Here is a 16,366-nt window from a genome sequence, read left to right on the forward strand (position 1 = left end):
ATGCACGACTCCCAAGGGAAAAAGGGCTAGGTGAGGCAAATGGTAAAACCAATGTTGGGCCTTGCTGGAGGAGTTTTATTCAAAGCGAACTGTCAAGGGGGTCCCATAAATCACCCGACTGCGTAAGGAACGCAAAATCCGGGAACATAACACCGGTATGACGGAAACTAGGGCGGCAAGAGTGGAACAAAACACTAGGCAAAAGGCCAAGTCTTCCACCCTTTACCAAGTATATAGATGCATTAATAATATAAGAGATATTGTGATATCCCAACCAAAATCCTATCCACCATGGAGAAATCTTCAACTTCACCTGCAACTAGCAACGCTATAAGAGGGGCTGAGCAAAAGCGGTAACATAGCCAAGCAATGGTTCGCATAGGAAAGGTGTCAAAGGTTAGAGGTTCATGGCAATTTGGGATGGCTTGATAAACAGGTGATAGGTAGCACAACAAAGCGATAGAACGAAGCAACTAGCATAGCAAAGATAGTAGTGAGATCCAGGGTAGCGGTCATCTTGCCTGAAATCCCGCTAGGAAGAAGAACGAGTCCATGAAGAAGACGAACGGGAGTAGTCGAACGAATCCTCACAATCGCAACATTACCGGATCTAAGAAGCAACACCGGAAAGAAACAAATAACATGGTAAATGCACGAGCATAAACATGGCATGATGCACAAACAAGTATGATGCATGTCCGGTTTAATAAGGCATGGCATGGCAAAGTGCAACAAACAATACTACAAGTTAAGTGGAGAAATATGCAATGAGTTGCATATTGACGAAACACCACATCAATTATTTAGTTCTCTCTCGGTTTTGTACCCAACAATATTAAATGTTAATAAACATGGCAAGGGGGTGAAACATAATGAAACTACCTATCTAGGCAAGTTTAAATGAGGCCGGAAACAACAAACAATAATTCCGGAAAATCCCCATGTGCATATTTTAGATTCGGTACTGTTCTGCCCTAAACACAATTTTATTGTTGTTAAACAGGAAAATAAAGTGCACCATGTTAATCTAGGCATTTTTCCACCCCATTTACATATAAAGTTTATTTAAAACCGAGCTACGGTTATTTAGTTATGAATTAAAGCATTTTAATATGGCATTATGCAAAATAAACACAAACAACATGTTAAACATTTTTAACATAGATGAAAGTGGCATATTATTAATCTACACAATTTTCTGAGCATTTTACATATATAAATTATTTACATATGATGCATATTTTGTGAGTTATTAAATGCATGAACAACAGGGGGTTTTCTGCAAATCTATAATTTCCTGGAAAAACCTAAATTCACAGATCTGGAAAAAAATAGAAGCAGGCCAAAACTGGCTGGCCCGCTAGTGTACAGGAGGGGGAAGCTGGAAGGGGCTGCTCACCCATGGGCCGTGGCCCGGTCGGAGGTGAGGTGAGGCCGGCAGGGGGCGGACGCGGGCCGGCTTGGATCTGGCCCAGGAGGCGAAGGAGCTGGGCAGGCCGGCGCTGGGCTGGTCCTTGAGGAGGCCGGCGCGCTAGGCCGGGGCGCTGGGGCCCACGTGCAAGGGAGGAGGCGTCGTCCTCCCGATCCGATCGGGACGGGTCCATGGTGGCGGCGGCGACCGGCGGAGACTGCAACGGCAAGGCGGCGAGGGGATGCAGGCGAGGAGGGCCTTGCTCTGGCCGGAATGGGGAGATCCGGGGTCGGGGATCCCGGATCCGGCGAAGACCGAGGGTGAGGAGGCCGGCGACAGGGTCAGCGACGGTTAACTCCGGCGATGGGGCCGGTTACCCTGTGCGAGAGAGAGAGAGCGACGGGGTCAGAGAGAGAGGAGGAGAGCAGAACAGGAGATGGCGGGGGCGGCGACCTGGGACGGCAGAGAGGGCGGCTCCGGCGATGGCTGGAGGAGGCCGGCAGCGGGATCCGCTGGGTTGCCGGCGACGACGGCGGGGCGGAAACGCTCGGGCACCGAGCTGGAGGTGCATGGCGAGGCGGGGAGCGGGCAGCGGCGCGGGGTCGGGCCGACCCGGGCCCAGATGGGCTTGCGCGGGCCGCGCGTGGGCTCGGGCGGATGGGGGCGCTGGAGGGAGGCGCAGGGGACGCGTGGCCAGCTCCGGTTGGAGGGGAGTGGTGCTGGGTGGCGGCGCGACCACTCAGGCGGCACCACATGGCGAGGATGAGGCTGGGGGCACCAGATTTAGAGGGGGAAAGCGGCGGCGCGGCCCCCGTGGTGGGAGGGGTTGGTGGCTGCGGTTGGGGGCGCGGAAAAAGAGGAGGAGGGGAGGAGAAGGCCAAAAATGGCATGGGGAGGTGTTTAAATAGGCTAGGGACTAGGGTTAGGGGGTTTCTGCTCCGTTTTCGGACATCGGATCTTGATCCAACGGTCCAGAGCGGAGGGGGTTAGATAGGAGAGAGAGGAGAAATGCAGCCCGGCGCGATTTCGGAGACCGAAACGTCCGACGATTATACCGACTATATCGTGGTTATATATTTAACGGTTGGGCAGTCAAACAAACTGCGAATGCGATGAAACTTGGCAGGCGCTCTGTCTACACTATAATGAGACTGCACGACAAGTTGCAACCCATTCCGAGAACATTTTTATGCCACTTATAAAATAATATTTCGGAGGTGCCGCGGGCGCGTGCAAGTGTGGTCGGGCTCAGAACGGACAACGGAGAGAAGAGGAGAAACCCGGACGGATGCAAGTTTTATGAAAACGATGCCGATGCAATGCACATGATGCTATGAGACGAGATGCATAACAAGAACAAAATACAAAACAACAGACAAAAAACCCAACCACGGAGGAAATAATAAATCACATAGCCGGAAATGGCAAGAGTCGGAGTTACGAATATGGAAAGTTGCATCCGGGGCGTTACAACACTCCACCACTACGAGAGGATCTCGTCCCGAGATCTAGGATGGCACCGGAGGGAAAATGAAGAGGAAGATAAGCGGTAAAACTAAGTTGCTTCTTTGACGAATGAGTGAAACCACGAACCTTGAGAGGTTGAGAAATATGAAAGAAAGAAAACAACGAAGATGAACAAGATTGCAAACAATCTGTTAGAAAAAACGAACAAGGAACATTACGAGAACTTGAAGGTTGCAAAGACATGAATCAAGAGTTTAATGGACAAGATAGAATTCGAAACCACTCCGGTTAAAACAAGATGAGAGAGGAAGAATTCGGGCAGCACTCCGGTTGAACATGGAAGGAATAGAACATGAACTTGAGAAGATGAGAGGATACTTGATGAAATCAACAACACACTGCCTCCAGAACTATTGAAGGAATGGCACAAGGGGTAAGAAGGATTTCAGACAACACTCCGATTGTGAAGGGGGACAAAACTTGATAAGATGAAAGAGCTTGAATGAGAACACAACACTCCGGTTAAATGGATAAGCAAGAAAAGAACACGAACCTCACAATTCGAGATGATTAGTGAAAAGAGGAACATCACAATGCCTTCGGAAGAAAGAAAAGAAGATAGATCATTGGAATAACAGAATGAAGAAGAAAATGCCAACTTCTATCACAAATGAACTTGGAAAGCATCCTTGCAAAGAAGAATTGAACGGAGTTGTTGGAAAACCAAGAACGAAAAGAATAAGCTTGTAGTGGGCTTATGGAAACATCTCAAGAATATGAGGTGACAACCGACCACTACAGGAAACAATTGCTTACTTTAGATCGACGAAGAGATGAACACTTCTTCCACAAAGATGATAAAGAGATAACTTGGATCATTGATAAGCACCACAAATAGCAACATTCCCAATGGAAGGCTTTAGGTGTTATATGACGCAAGATAACTCCAATGGAGGGATTAATGGATTTAAAATACCTCATGATCGAAGAGAAAAATGATGGTTTTTAACATATCTCATTCTTGAAAACATGTGAATCATGAAACATGAACTCAAATTGTCAAGAATGACATAACACCACCTCAAGAGATAAGGTAGAAGGAATTACACTTCGAAATGCAAAAGAAGAATACTTGAACTCCTCAAAACAAGACATGTGTTGAGCAGCATGTTTATTTTTTTGAGTATAGCTTGGCGGATCTTAGCTCCAAGAGAAATCTTGAAGAACAAAATGAGAATGAAAGAAATCCTTGATGAACCATCATGTAGAGCCTCCATGAAGAACTCCGGTAATAAAAGGATGATAAAAAGAAAGAGAAGTTGAAAACACAAGGTGAAGCCTTGAGATGATTTAGATGGAGCGTTGCGACGATATAATGCGGAAAACTTGGAACTCCGGAAAAGAAAAGATGAAACATCTCGAACCGGGAAATGTGACATGATGAACAACTCCGGAAAGAAGAAACTAGATTACTTGGATGAAACAATAATAAGAATTACGTTATGCCTATCCTCCACCAATTTAAATTGATGACAAGCAACGGATTTGGCATACTACTTATTCTCGTAGAAAGGATTAAGAGGGATATAGCGTAAACTTGAGAAGGTATTGATGGAACCACCGGTGGGATTTGTTAACAATGAATGAATTGATAAATTGATACAATAACGAAGAAAGTGAAATCTTGAACGAACCACCGAAAGAATTGAAAACGAACGAAGTAAAGGGGTGAATCACCGGTAAGAATTAGAGAACGAATGAAGATACTTGAGGGAATTTGATACAAGAGAACGAAGAGATCACGAGATGATTAGAGAATACTTGAGCAGTGTACCGGTAAGATTTGGATAACGAGAGTTGAAGGTTGAGAATGAGGAATTATGACATGATGGCCTTAGGAGGAAAGAAATGGAAACAACTCATGAAATGCTCCGGATGGGTGAAAAGAATTCTCACAATCAAAAACAATTATGAGAGGATGGCATCAAGCTAGAACCATGAATGTTGAAGAGAATGGAGCAAGATTTACGAGAAACTCTTCTTCGGTCTTCACATGTTGAGAATGATGATGAGAACCACCATGAATTGTTGAGATACTCCGGAACAAAGAAGAATAGAAATGATGAACCAACGATGAAAATATTCTGAAAGCGATCTAGGATAAGGAATATGACTGATGAAAATTCATTCTTACGTCAAACTCTGAAAAGTATTTGGAATAGCTCCGGAATAATTAGAAGAGTCAGGTAAGATCCTGGGAAAAGACCTGTGGGTTAGGGCCCACTAAAAAGAAAACACCGTTGGAAATGATTTTAAAGAGAGATTGCACCGGTTGAATTAAATAGCTTGAATGAGATAATGATCTCCAAATAGATTCAAGGATTAAGAATGGAAACACAAATCTTCTAAGATATCTTCAACACTCTGGAACACATGAATAGCAAGAGGTGAGTGATTGAGAGGTGCACCGGCATGAGAAAGCATTTGACACGAGGAAAGGAATATGATCAACACTGAAAGCTTGAATTGGATCCATCGGAGAAGAAACAACAATGAAGGATGATGAACTTAAAACTGTTTAGCATCTTCTTGGGAAATCACCGGATAAGAACATTGATTGAAAAGAGTGAAGAGACTTCACATCCATAAGATGGATACTTGATTAAGATATCTGAGTCCTTGAAGAAAAAGGGTGGGAGGGTGGGAAAACAAAGGCATCTTGGGGAAAATGGAACAAACACCATTGAGAAAACTTAGAATTGATCTTGCGGATGTGGAGAATGATGGGATCATCTCAAAGAGAAACACACAGGTTGGAAAAGAATTAACATGACGATCTCGATGATCAAGAAGGATTAGTATTCACATAGCAATATGAGAAAACCATTTAGGAAAGGTATGGATTCAACATTTGACTTCGAAGCAACTCGAATACCACAAATGAAACAAAACAAAGGATTTGGCTTGCAGAATAAGCCGGAACAAACATATGATAGAGATTTTGTCCAAAGTTTTCGTGGTGGGGCCCACACGGGCTCGAGTGTACAGCACCATCATGTACAAGGCAGTGCACATGACATACGAAGTGTCCCCAAACCAGCATAGCCAAGGGTTCTTTAAGACACAACAAGACCACTGTAAAAACGACCGTGGAAAGGTGGACCAGTAGACGTCGAACCCCAATCTCATATCATGCATCTGTCAAAAAGATATTCTAGGAGCTACTTGAATTCCCACCTATAAACTCCCGAAACTTTCTGGTTATGCAATCTGGTGTTGGGGATACAGGGGAAGCAATATATCTCACCCAAACTAACAATTCCTACATCCAGCTGTATCCATCCGTCAACACATAACCAAGAAAACTATGAAAATCGTGTACCTCAACCTTCGAAAAGCATCCGTTATACGAGTTATGGCAATACTCCCGAACTCCCCAGTACTGGGTGACGTCGAGGTTATCTCACCAACAACTGCATAAAAGAGATTTTCGATGTCGGCAAAACTCAGGTATTCCAGAACTGCAACGATAAAATTGTGACAACAACACCTCGGAGCTCAACTCCCCGGGTCAAAGCCACATAATAGACAGGAGGCACCAAGAACAATGTTCTCGTCACAAAACCATCGGAATGATTCCAAGATACCCGCATGATCCTAAAAAAAATTAGTGAAATTTGAGGAGAGGAAAGTCAAAACATCTACGTTAGGAGACCTCACCAGAGCGACGAAGGGGGCTGAGGAGTAAAAAGAATCCTACTCTCCGATATATATAATCCTAAGACTCAAAATAGTTTTCTTCTAGACTCAACAAGGACCAACAATCAAGGGGGCTCCTAAGGTCGGTCAAGGCTCTGATACCAACTTATCACGCCCAATATGCGACCCTATCCAAAAGGAACTCGAAGGTCCCACCAAGGATAGACCCGCATACTGAAACGCTTTTGCAAGGTGGATATCATTACATCAACATTACATAATAGATGGGGATACATACATAAGGCATACAATGCCACATGAATACAACATCACAATACATCAGAGCATCATCCGACTACGGATGAATCACAAACAGAAACTCAAACGACATCCACCCTGCTAGCCCAGGCTGCCGACCTGGAACCTATCCCCTGATCGAAGAAGAAGTAGAAGAAGAACTCAACGCAAGCAAGCATCGCTCTCGCGTCATGATCATTGCATGAACCTGTACCTGCAATTGTTGTTGTAGTAATCTGTGAGCCACGAGGACTCAGCAATCCCATTACCATGGGTATCAATACTAGCAAAGCTTAAAGGGAAAGGAAGGGGTAAAGTGGTGAGGCTGCAGCAGCGGCTAAGCATTATATGGTGGCTAACATACGCAAATAAGAGCGAGAAGAGAGCAAGCGGAATGGTCATCAACTAGTAATGACCAAGAAGTGATCCTGAACTCCTACTTACGCCAAACATAACCCAGAAACCGTGTTCACTTCCCGGACTCCGCCGAGAAGAGACCATCACGGCTACACATGCGGTTGATGCGTTTTAATTCGGATCTGGTGTCAAGTTATCTACAACCGGACATTAACAAATTCCCATCTGCCTATAACCACAGGCACGGCTTTCGAAAGTTTATGCCCTGCAGGGGTGTCCCAACTTAGCCCATGACAAGCTCTCGCGATCATCGAAGGATATACCTTCTCCCAGGAAGACCCGATCAGACTCGGAATCCTGGTTTATAAGACATTTCGACAATGGTGAAACAAGACCAGCAAAGCCTCCCGCTGTGCCGACAAATCCCGATAGGAGCTGCACATATCTCGTTCTCAGGGCACACCGGATGAGCCAGACGTCGGGTTGGCATAGACCCTGGTTGCCCAGGGGGCGCCGGACATCGCTCGGTTTGGACCAACACTTAGACAAGCACTAGCCCAGGGGGGGGGTAAAATAAAGATGGCCCTCGTGATGCGCGACTCCCAAGGGAAAAAGGGCTAGGTGAGGCAAATGGTAAAACCAATGTTGGGCCTTGTTGGAGGAGTTTTATTCAAAGTGAACTGTCAAGGGGGTCCCATAAATCACCTGACCGCGTAAGGAACGCAAAATCCGGGAACATAACACCAGTATGACGGAAACTAGGGCAGCAAGAGTGGAACAAAACACTAGGCAAAAGGCCAAGTCTTCCACCCTTTGCCAAGTATATAGATGCATTAATAATATAAGAGATATTGTGATATCCCAACCAAAATCCTGTCCACCATGGAGAAATCTTCAACTTCATCTGCAACTAGCAACGCTATAAGAGGGGCTGAGCAAAAGCGGTAACATAGCCAAGCAATGGTTCGCATAGGAAAGGTGTCAAAGGTTAGAGGTTCATGGCAATTTGGGATGGCTTGATAAACAGGTGATAGGTAGCGCAGCAAAGCGATAGAACGAAGCAACTAGCATAGCAAAGATAGTAGTGAGATCCAGGGTAGCGGTCATCTTGCCTGAAATCCCGCTAGGAAGAAGAACGAGTCCATGAAGAAGACGAACGGGAGTAGTCGAACGAATCCTCACAATCGCAACATTACCGGATCTAAGAAGAAACACCGGAAAGAAACAAACAACATGGTAAATGCACGAGCATAAACATGGCATGATGCACAAACAAGTATGATGCATGTCCGGTTTAATAAGGCATGGCATGGCAAAGTGCAACAAACAATACTACAAGTTAAGTGGAGATCAATATGCAACGAGTTGCATATTGATGAAACACCACATCAATTATTTAGTTCTCTCTCGGTTTTGTACCCAACAATATTAAATGTTATTAAACATGGCAAGGGGGTGAAACATAATGAAACTACATATCTAGGCAAGTTTAAATGAGGCCGGAAACAACAAACAATAATTCCGGAAAATCCCCATGTGCATATTTTAGATTCGGTACTGTTCTGCCCTAAACACAATTTTATTGTTGTTAAACAGGAAAATAAAGTGCACCATGTTAATCTAGGCATTTTTCCACCCCATTTACGTATAAAGTTTATTTAAAACCGAGCTACGGTTATTTAGTTATGAATTAAAGCATTTTAACATGGCATTATGCAAAATAAACACAAACAGCATGTTAAACATTTTTAACATAGATGAAAGTGGCATATTATTAATCTACACAATTTTCTGAGCATTTTACATATATAAATTATTTACATATGATGCATATTTTGTGAGTTATTAAATGCATGAACAACAGGGGGTTTTCTGCAAATCTGTAATTTCCTGGAAAAACCTAAATTCACATATCTGGAAAAAAACAGAAGCATGCCGAAACTGGCTGGCCCGCTAGTGTACAGGAGGGGGAAGCTGGAAGGGGCTGCTCACCCATGGGCCGTGGCCCGGTCGGAGGTGAGGTGAGGCCGGCAGGGGGCAGACGCGGGCCGGCTTGGATCTGGCCCAGGAGGCGGAGGAGCTGGGCAGGCCGGCGCTGGGCTGGTCCTCAAGGAGGCCGGCGCGCTGGGCTGGGGCGCTGGGGCCCACGCGCAAGGGAGAAGGCGTCGTCCTCCCGATCCGATCGGGACGGGTCCATGGAGGCGGCAGCGACCGGCGGAGACTGCACGGCGAGGCGGCGAGGGGATGCAGGCGAGGAGGGCCTTGCTCTGGCCGGAATGGGGAGATCCGGGGTCGGGGATCTCGGATCCGGCGAAGACCGAGGGCGAGGAGGCCGGCGACGGGGTCAGCGACGGTTAACTCCGGCGATGGGGCCGGTTACCCTGTCTGAGAGAGAGAGAGCGACGGGGTCAGAGAGAGAGGAGGAGAGCAAAACGGGAGATAGCGGGGGCGGTGACCTGGGACGGCGGAGAGGGCGGCTCTGGCGATGGCTGGAGGAGGCCGGCAGCGGGATCCGCTGGGTTGCCGGCGAAGACGGCGGGGCGGAAACAATCGGGCACCGAGCTGGAGGTGCGGGCCGAGGCGAGGAGCGGGCGGCGGCACGGGGTCGGGCCGACCCAGGCCCAGATGGGCTTGCGCGGGCCGCGCGTGGGCTCAGGCGGATGGGTCCGCTGGAGGGAGGCACAGGGGACGCGTGGCCATCTCCTGTTGGAGGGGAGCGGCGCTGGGTGGCGGCGCGACCACTCAGGCGGCGCCACGTGGCGAGGATGAGGCTGGGGGGCGCTGGATTTGGAGGGGGAAGCGGCGGCGCAGCCCCCAAGGTGGGAGGGGTTGGTGGCTGCGGGTTGGGGGCGCAGAAAAAGAGGAGGAGGGGAGGAGAAGGCCAAAAATGGCATGGGGAGGTGTTTAAATAGGCTAGGAACTAGGATTTGGGGGTTTCTGCTCCGTTTTCGGACATCGGATCTCGATCCAACGGTCTGGAGCGGAGGGGGTTAGATAGGAGAGAGAGGAGAAATGCAGCCCGACACGATTTCGGAGACCGAAACGTCCGACGATTATACCGACTATATCGCGGTTATATATTTAACGGTTGGGCAGTCAAACGAACTCCGAATGCGATGAAACTTGGCAGGCGCTCTGTCTACACTATAATAAGACCGCACGACAAGTTGCAACCCATTCCGAGAACATTTTTATGCCACTTATAAAATAATATTTCGGAGGTGCCGCAGGCGCATGCAAGTGTGGTCGGGCTCAGAACGGACAACGGAGAGAAGAGGAGAAACCCGGACGGATGCAAGTTTTATGAAAACGATGCCGATGTAATGCGCATGATGCTATGAGACGAGATGCATAACAAGAACAAAATGCAAAACAACAGACAAAAAACCCAACCACGGAGGAAATAATAAATCACATAGCCGGAAATGGCAAGAGTCGGAGTTACGAATATGGAAAGTTGCATCCGGGGCATTACACGGCTCGACTTCCTGTTCGGCGACATCAATCATTTCTGGCATGAACCGATCTGGTTCGAGGTGGTGGACCTGTCCAGCGCATACCACGCATTGCTGGGCCGACCCGCACTTGCCAAATTCATGGCGGTCCCCCACTATGCATACCTGAAGATGAAGGTGCCGGGTTCGAAGGGCCTCATCACCGTCACTGGCGACTACCGCAAGTCCGTGGAGTGCGCTCATAACCCACAAGTGTAGGGGATTGCAATAGCTTTCGAGGGTGAAGTACAACCCAAATTTATTGATTCGACACAAGGGGAGCCAAAGAATATTCTTGAGTATTAGCAGTTGAGTTGTCAATTCAACCACACCTGGATAACTTAGTATCTGCAGCAAAGTGTTTAGTAGCAAAAATGGTATGATAGTAATGGTAATAGTAGCAAAGGTAGAGATAAATGTTTTTGGGTTTTTGTAGTAGTTGTAACAATAGCAACGGAAAAGTAAATAAGCGAAGAACAATATATGAAAAGCTCGTAGGCAATGGATCAATGATGGATAATTATGTCGGATGTGATTCCTCATGTAATAGCTATAACATAGGGTGACACAGAACTAGCTCCAATTCATCAATGTAATGTAGGCATGTATTCCGTAAATAGTCATACGTGCTTATGGAAAAGAACTTGCATGACATCTTTTGTCCTACCCTCCCGTGGCAGCGGGGTCCTAGTGGAAACTAAGGCATATTAAGGCCTCCTTTTAATAGAGAACCGGACCAAAGCATTAACACATAGTGAATACATGAACTCCTCAAACTACGGTCATCACCGAGAAGTATCCCAATTATTGTCACTTCGGGGTTATCGGATCATAACACATAATAGGTGACTATAGACTTGCAAGATAGGATCAAGAACACACATATATTCATGAAAACATAATAGGTTCAGATCTGAAATCACGGCACTCGGGCCCTAGTGACAAGCATTAAGCATAGCAAAGTCATAGCAACATCAATCTCAGAACATAGTGGATACTAGGGATCAAACCCTAACAAAACTAACTCGATTACATGGTAATTCTCATCCAACCCATCACCGTCCAGCAAGCCTACGATGGAATTACTCACACACGGCGGTGAGCATCATGAAATTGGTGATGGAGGATGGTTGATGATGACGACGGCGATGAATCCCCCTCTCCGAAGACCCGAACGGCCTCTAGATCAGCCCTCCCGAGAGAGATTAGGGCTTGGCGGCGGCTCCGTGTCGTAAAACGCGATGAAACTTTCTCTCTGATTTTTTTCTATGCGAAACGGAATATATGGAGTTGGAGTTGTGGTCGGTGGAGCTCCAGGGGGCCCACGAGATAGGGGGGCGCGCCCTAGGGGGGGGGGGCGCCCCCCTATCTCGTGGACAGGCCCTGGGCCCCCTGATGTATTTCTTTCGCACATAAATTCTTATTAATTCCAAAAAGTGCCTCCATGGATTTTCAGGACATTCTGAGAACTTTTCTTTTCTACACATAAAACAACATCATGGCAGTTCTGCTGAAAACAAGGTCAGTCCGGGTTAGTTTCATTCAAATCATGCAAGTTAGAGTCCAAAACAAGGGCAAAAGTGTTTGGAAAAGTAGATACGTTGGAGACGTATCAACTCCCCCAAGCTTAAACCTTTGCTTGTGTCCTCAAGCAATTCAGTTGATAAACTGAAAGTGATAAAGAAAAACTTTTACAAACTCTGTTTGCTCTTGTTGTTGTAAACATGAAAAGCCAGCATTCAAGTTTCAGCAAATATCATGAACTAACCATACTCACAATAACACTTAGCTCTCACAATTACTCATATCAATAGCATAATCAGCTAGCGAGCCATAATAATAAAACTCGGATAACAACACTTTCTCAAAATAATCATAACATGATATAACAAAATAGTATCTAACTAGCCCTTTCTGAGACCGCAAAACATAAATGCAGAGCACCTTTAAAGATCAAGGACTGACTAAACATTGTAATTCATGGTAAAAGAGATCTAGTCAAGCCATACCCAATATAAACCAATAGTAATGAATGCAAATGACAGTGTGCTCTCCAGCGGGTGCTTTTTAATAAGAAGGGTGATGACTCAACATAAAAGTAAATAGATGGGCCCTTCGCAGAGGGAAGCAGGGATTTGTAGAGGTGCCAGAGCTCGATTTTAAAATAGATATTGAATAACATTTTGAGCGGCATACTTTCACTGCCAATGCAACAACTATGAGATTGCTGTATCTTCCATACTACATGCATTATAGGCAGTTCCCAAACAGAACGGTAAAGGTTTATACTCCCCAACCACCAACAAGCATCAATCCATGGCTTGCTCGAAACAACGAGTGCCTCCAACTAACAACAGCCCTGGGGGAGTTTTGTTTAATTATTTTGATTTGCTTTGATCTTTTTGGATCATGGGACTGGGCATCCCAGTTACCGACCCTTTCTCGTGAATGAGGAGCGGAGTCCACTCCTCGTGAGAATAACCCACCTAGCATGGAAGATATAGGCAGCCCTAGTTGTAACATGAGATGCTCGAGCATAGAAAACAGAATTTCATTTGAAGGATTGGAGTTTGGCACATACAAATTTACTTGGAATGGCAGGTAGATACCGCATATAGGAAGGTATAGTGGACTCATATGGAACAACTTTGGGGTTTAAGGAGTTTGGATGCACAAGCAGTATTCCCGCTTAGTACAGGTGAAGGCTAGCAAAAGACTGGCAAGCGACCAACTGAGAGAGTGATGTCTACTACACAACCTTCTTCTTGTAGACGTTGTTGGGCCTACAAGTGCACAGGTTTGTAGGACAATAGCAAATTTCCCTCAAGTGGATGACCTAAGGTTTATCACTCCGTAGGAGGCGCAGGATGAAGATGGTCTCTCTCAAGCAACCCTGCAACCAAATAACAAAGAGTCTCTTGTGTCCCCAACACACCCAATACAATGGAAAATTGTATAGGTGCACTAGTTCGGCGAAGAGATGGTGATACAAGTGCAAAATAGATAGTAGATAAAGGTTTTTTAATATGAAAATATAAAAACAGCAAGGTAACTAAAGGTAAAAGTGAGTGTAAACGGTATTGCAATGATAGGAAACAAGGCCTAGGGTTCATACTTTCACTAGTGCAAGTTCTCTCAACAATAATAACATAGATAGATCATATAACAAGCCCTCAACATGCAACAAAGAGTCACTCCAAAGCCACTAATAGCGGAGAACAAACGTAGAGATTATGGTAGGGTACGAAACCACCTCAAAGTTATTCTTTCGGATCGATCTATAAAAGAGTTCGTACTAGAATAACACCTTAAGACACAAATCAACCAAAACCCTAATGTCACCTAGATACTCCATTGCCACCTCAAGTATCCGTGGGCATGATTATACAATATGCATCACACAACCTCAGATTTGAAAGTGCGTTATGTCGACTAGAGGGGGGGTGAATAGGCGATTTTTATGAATTCTTCACTGAGGAATTTGCTAGTGAGGAAATTCCTTAGCGAAGAACTATTAGCAGCGGAATAAGTACTCAAAAATAAGTATGACAGAATACAAGCATGGTCATCATGATGAAATGAAGACTAGCACATAGTACAAAAAGCGTAATCACAGGATAACACAAGATGAAGACAAACAGGCTGAAGAAATTGAACTGAGGAAATTGAGAAAGTCTTCAGTCAAAGTCTTCAAACACAGATATGAACAAACACTCAACACAGTAATGAGGAAATGAAAGGGTTGAGGAAATAGAACTAGTAGGTTGGTGAAGACAATGATTTGGTAGACCAGTTCCAACTGCTGTCTCAGTTGTACGTCTGGTTGGAGCGGCTGAGTATTTAAACTCGAGGACACGCAGTCCCGGACACCCAGTCTCTGAGCACGCAGCTCAGGACACCCAGTCCTCACCGTATTCTCCTTGAACTAAGATCACACAGATCTCGTCCAATCACTCGTGGTAAGTCTTCAGGCGACTTCCAAACCTTCACAGACTTGGTCACTCGGCGATCCACAATTCCTCTTGGATGCTCTAGACCTTGACGCCTAACCGTCTGGAAGAAGCACAGTCTTCAAAGGTAACAAGCGTCGGATCCATGCAGGATCAATTTCTTCAGTGATGCTCAATCACTTTGGGGTTTGTAGGTGTTTGGGTTTGGGATTTTCCTCACTTGATGATTTTCGCTCAAAGTCCTCGGAGGATGGGTTGCTCTCAAATGACAAGTGTCAAGTTCTCTCGGAGCAGCCAACCAGCTAGTGGTTGTAGGGGGCGGCTATTTATAGCCTAGGGAGCAGCCCGACATGATAAGACATAAATGCCCTTCAATGATATGACCGTTAGGTGGATAAGATATTTTGGGACAGCTGGCGCGCAGCACAGCAACGGTCGGAAATTTGACTCTCAAATTCCTCAGGGCTATCATGTTCCTCACTGTGTAGGTAATTCACACTGGCGAATTCCTAACTCCTCAGTCAGAACAAATTCATCAGTGACCAGAAGAACTTCGTCTCTGTCACTGAAGAAAGTGACTGAACTGTATGAGATTTCCAAAGGCTTCACTCGAAGGGATTGGTAGGTGTAGGATTTTGAGTTGAGCATCACATGGAAATTTTTCCTTAGTATTTCCTTGACCCCCTTTAACAGTACGGTGTTTCCTATGACTCAAGAAAGATAAAATGAAACTACGAAAACAAAAGCCTTCACGCTTCATGTTCCACAAATGAATATCAAGTCTTCAAGGTCACACCAATTTCTTCACTTTCAAAGTCTTCAGAAAGTCTTTAGAATATCAAAGTCTTCAGTTGAAGAACTTCATTTTTAGGGGTCGACTTTCTCTGTAAATATCAAACTCCTCATAGACTTATAGACCTGTGTACACTCACAAACGCATTAGTCCCTTAACCTATAAGTCTTCAATACACCAAAATCACTAAGGGGCACTAGATGGACTTACAATCTCCCCCTTTTTGGTGATTGATGACAACATAGGTTAAGTTTTCAACGGGGATAAATATATGAAGTGTGTACACTGATATTGAGGAATTTGATTACAAGATATAGAAGAACTCCCCCTGAAGATGTGCATAGTGAGGAATTTTCTTTTGAGGCAATGCACATTTGAAGAGTTGAATCATGGAGATCTCCCCCTATATCTTGTAATTCATACACGCATTTGATATATAATATGAAGAATTTTAAATGCATGATGAAATATGGTGCCTGATGAGATTCAGCATGCGTGCAATGTCATTAACAAGGAAATAAGCATGCAGAGCATAATACATCAAAAGTATCAGCGCACCATCAGGTTTAAGATTACAACTCGATCCAAATAAAAGTCTCAGAAGAACGAGAGTTGTAACTTAAAAAATGCCCTTAATATAGACCCGCTTGAAGACTAACTCAGATTTCTCCCCCTTTGTCATCAGATGACCAAAAGGATTGAAACTGAGGACTAACGCCCCTGAAGAATTTCAAGTCGATGGAGGAGCGCCAGCGTTGTCAGGGTTGTTTGTTGTACCAGGGCCTGCCGCAGTGTCGTCCAAATCTTCATACTCATCAGTGTCACGCGATGAAGAATAAGAGCTGGCCACCAAGGAAGGAACTGTGACCTTCTTGAATTTCTTCGGTGGAGGTGCAGA

Source organism: Triticum aestivum, chromosome 3B, assembly GCF_018294505.1.
Source record: "Triticum aestivum cultivar Chinese Spring chromosome 3B, IWGSC CS RefSeq v2.1, whole genome shotgun sequence".
In the NCBI taxonomy this organism is placed as follows: Eukaryota; Viridiplantae; Streptophyta; class Magnoliopsida; order Poales; family Poaceae; genus Triticum; species Triticum aestivum.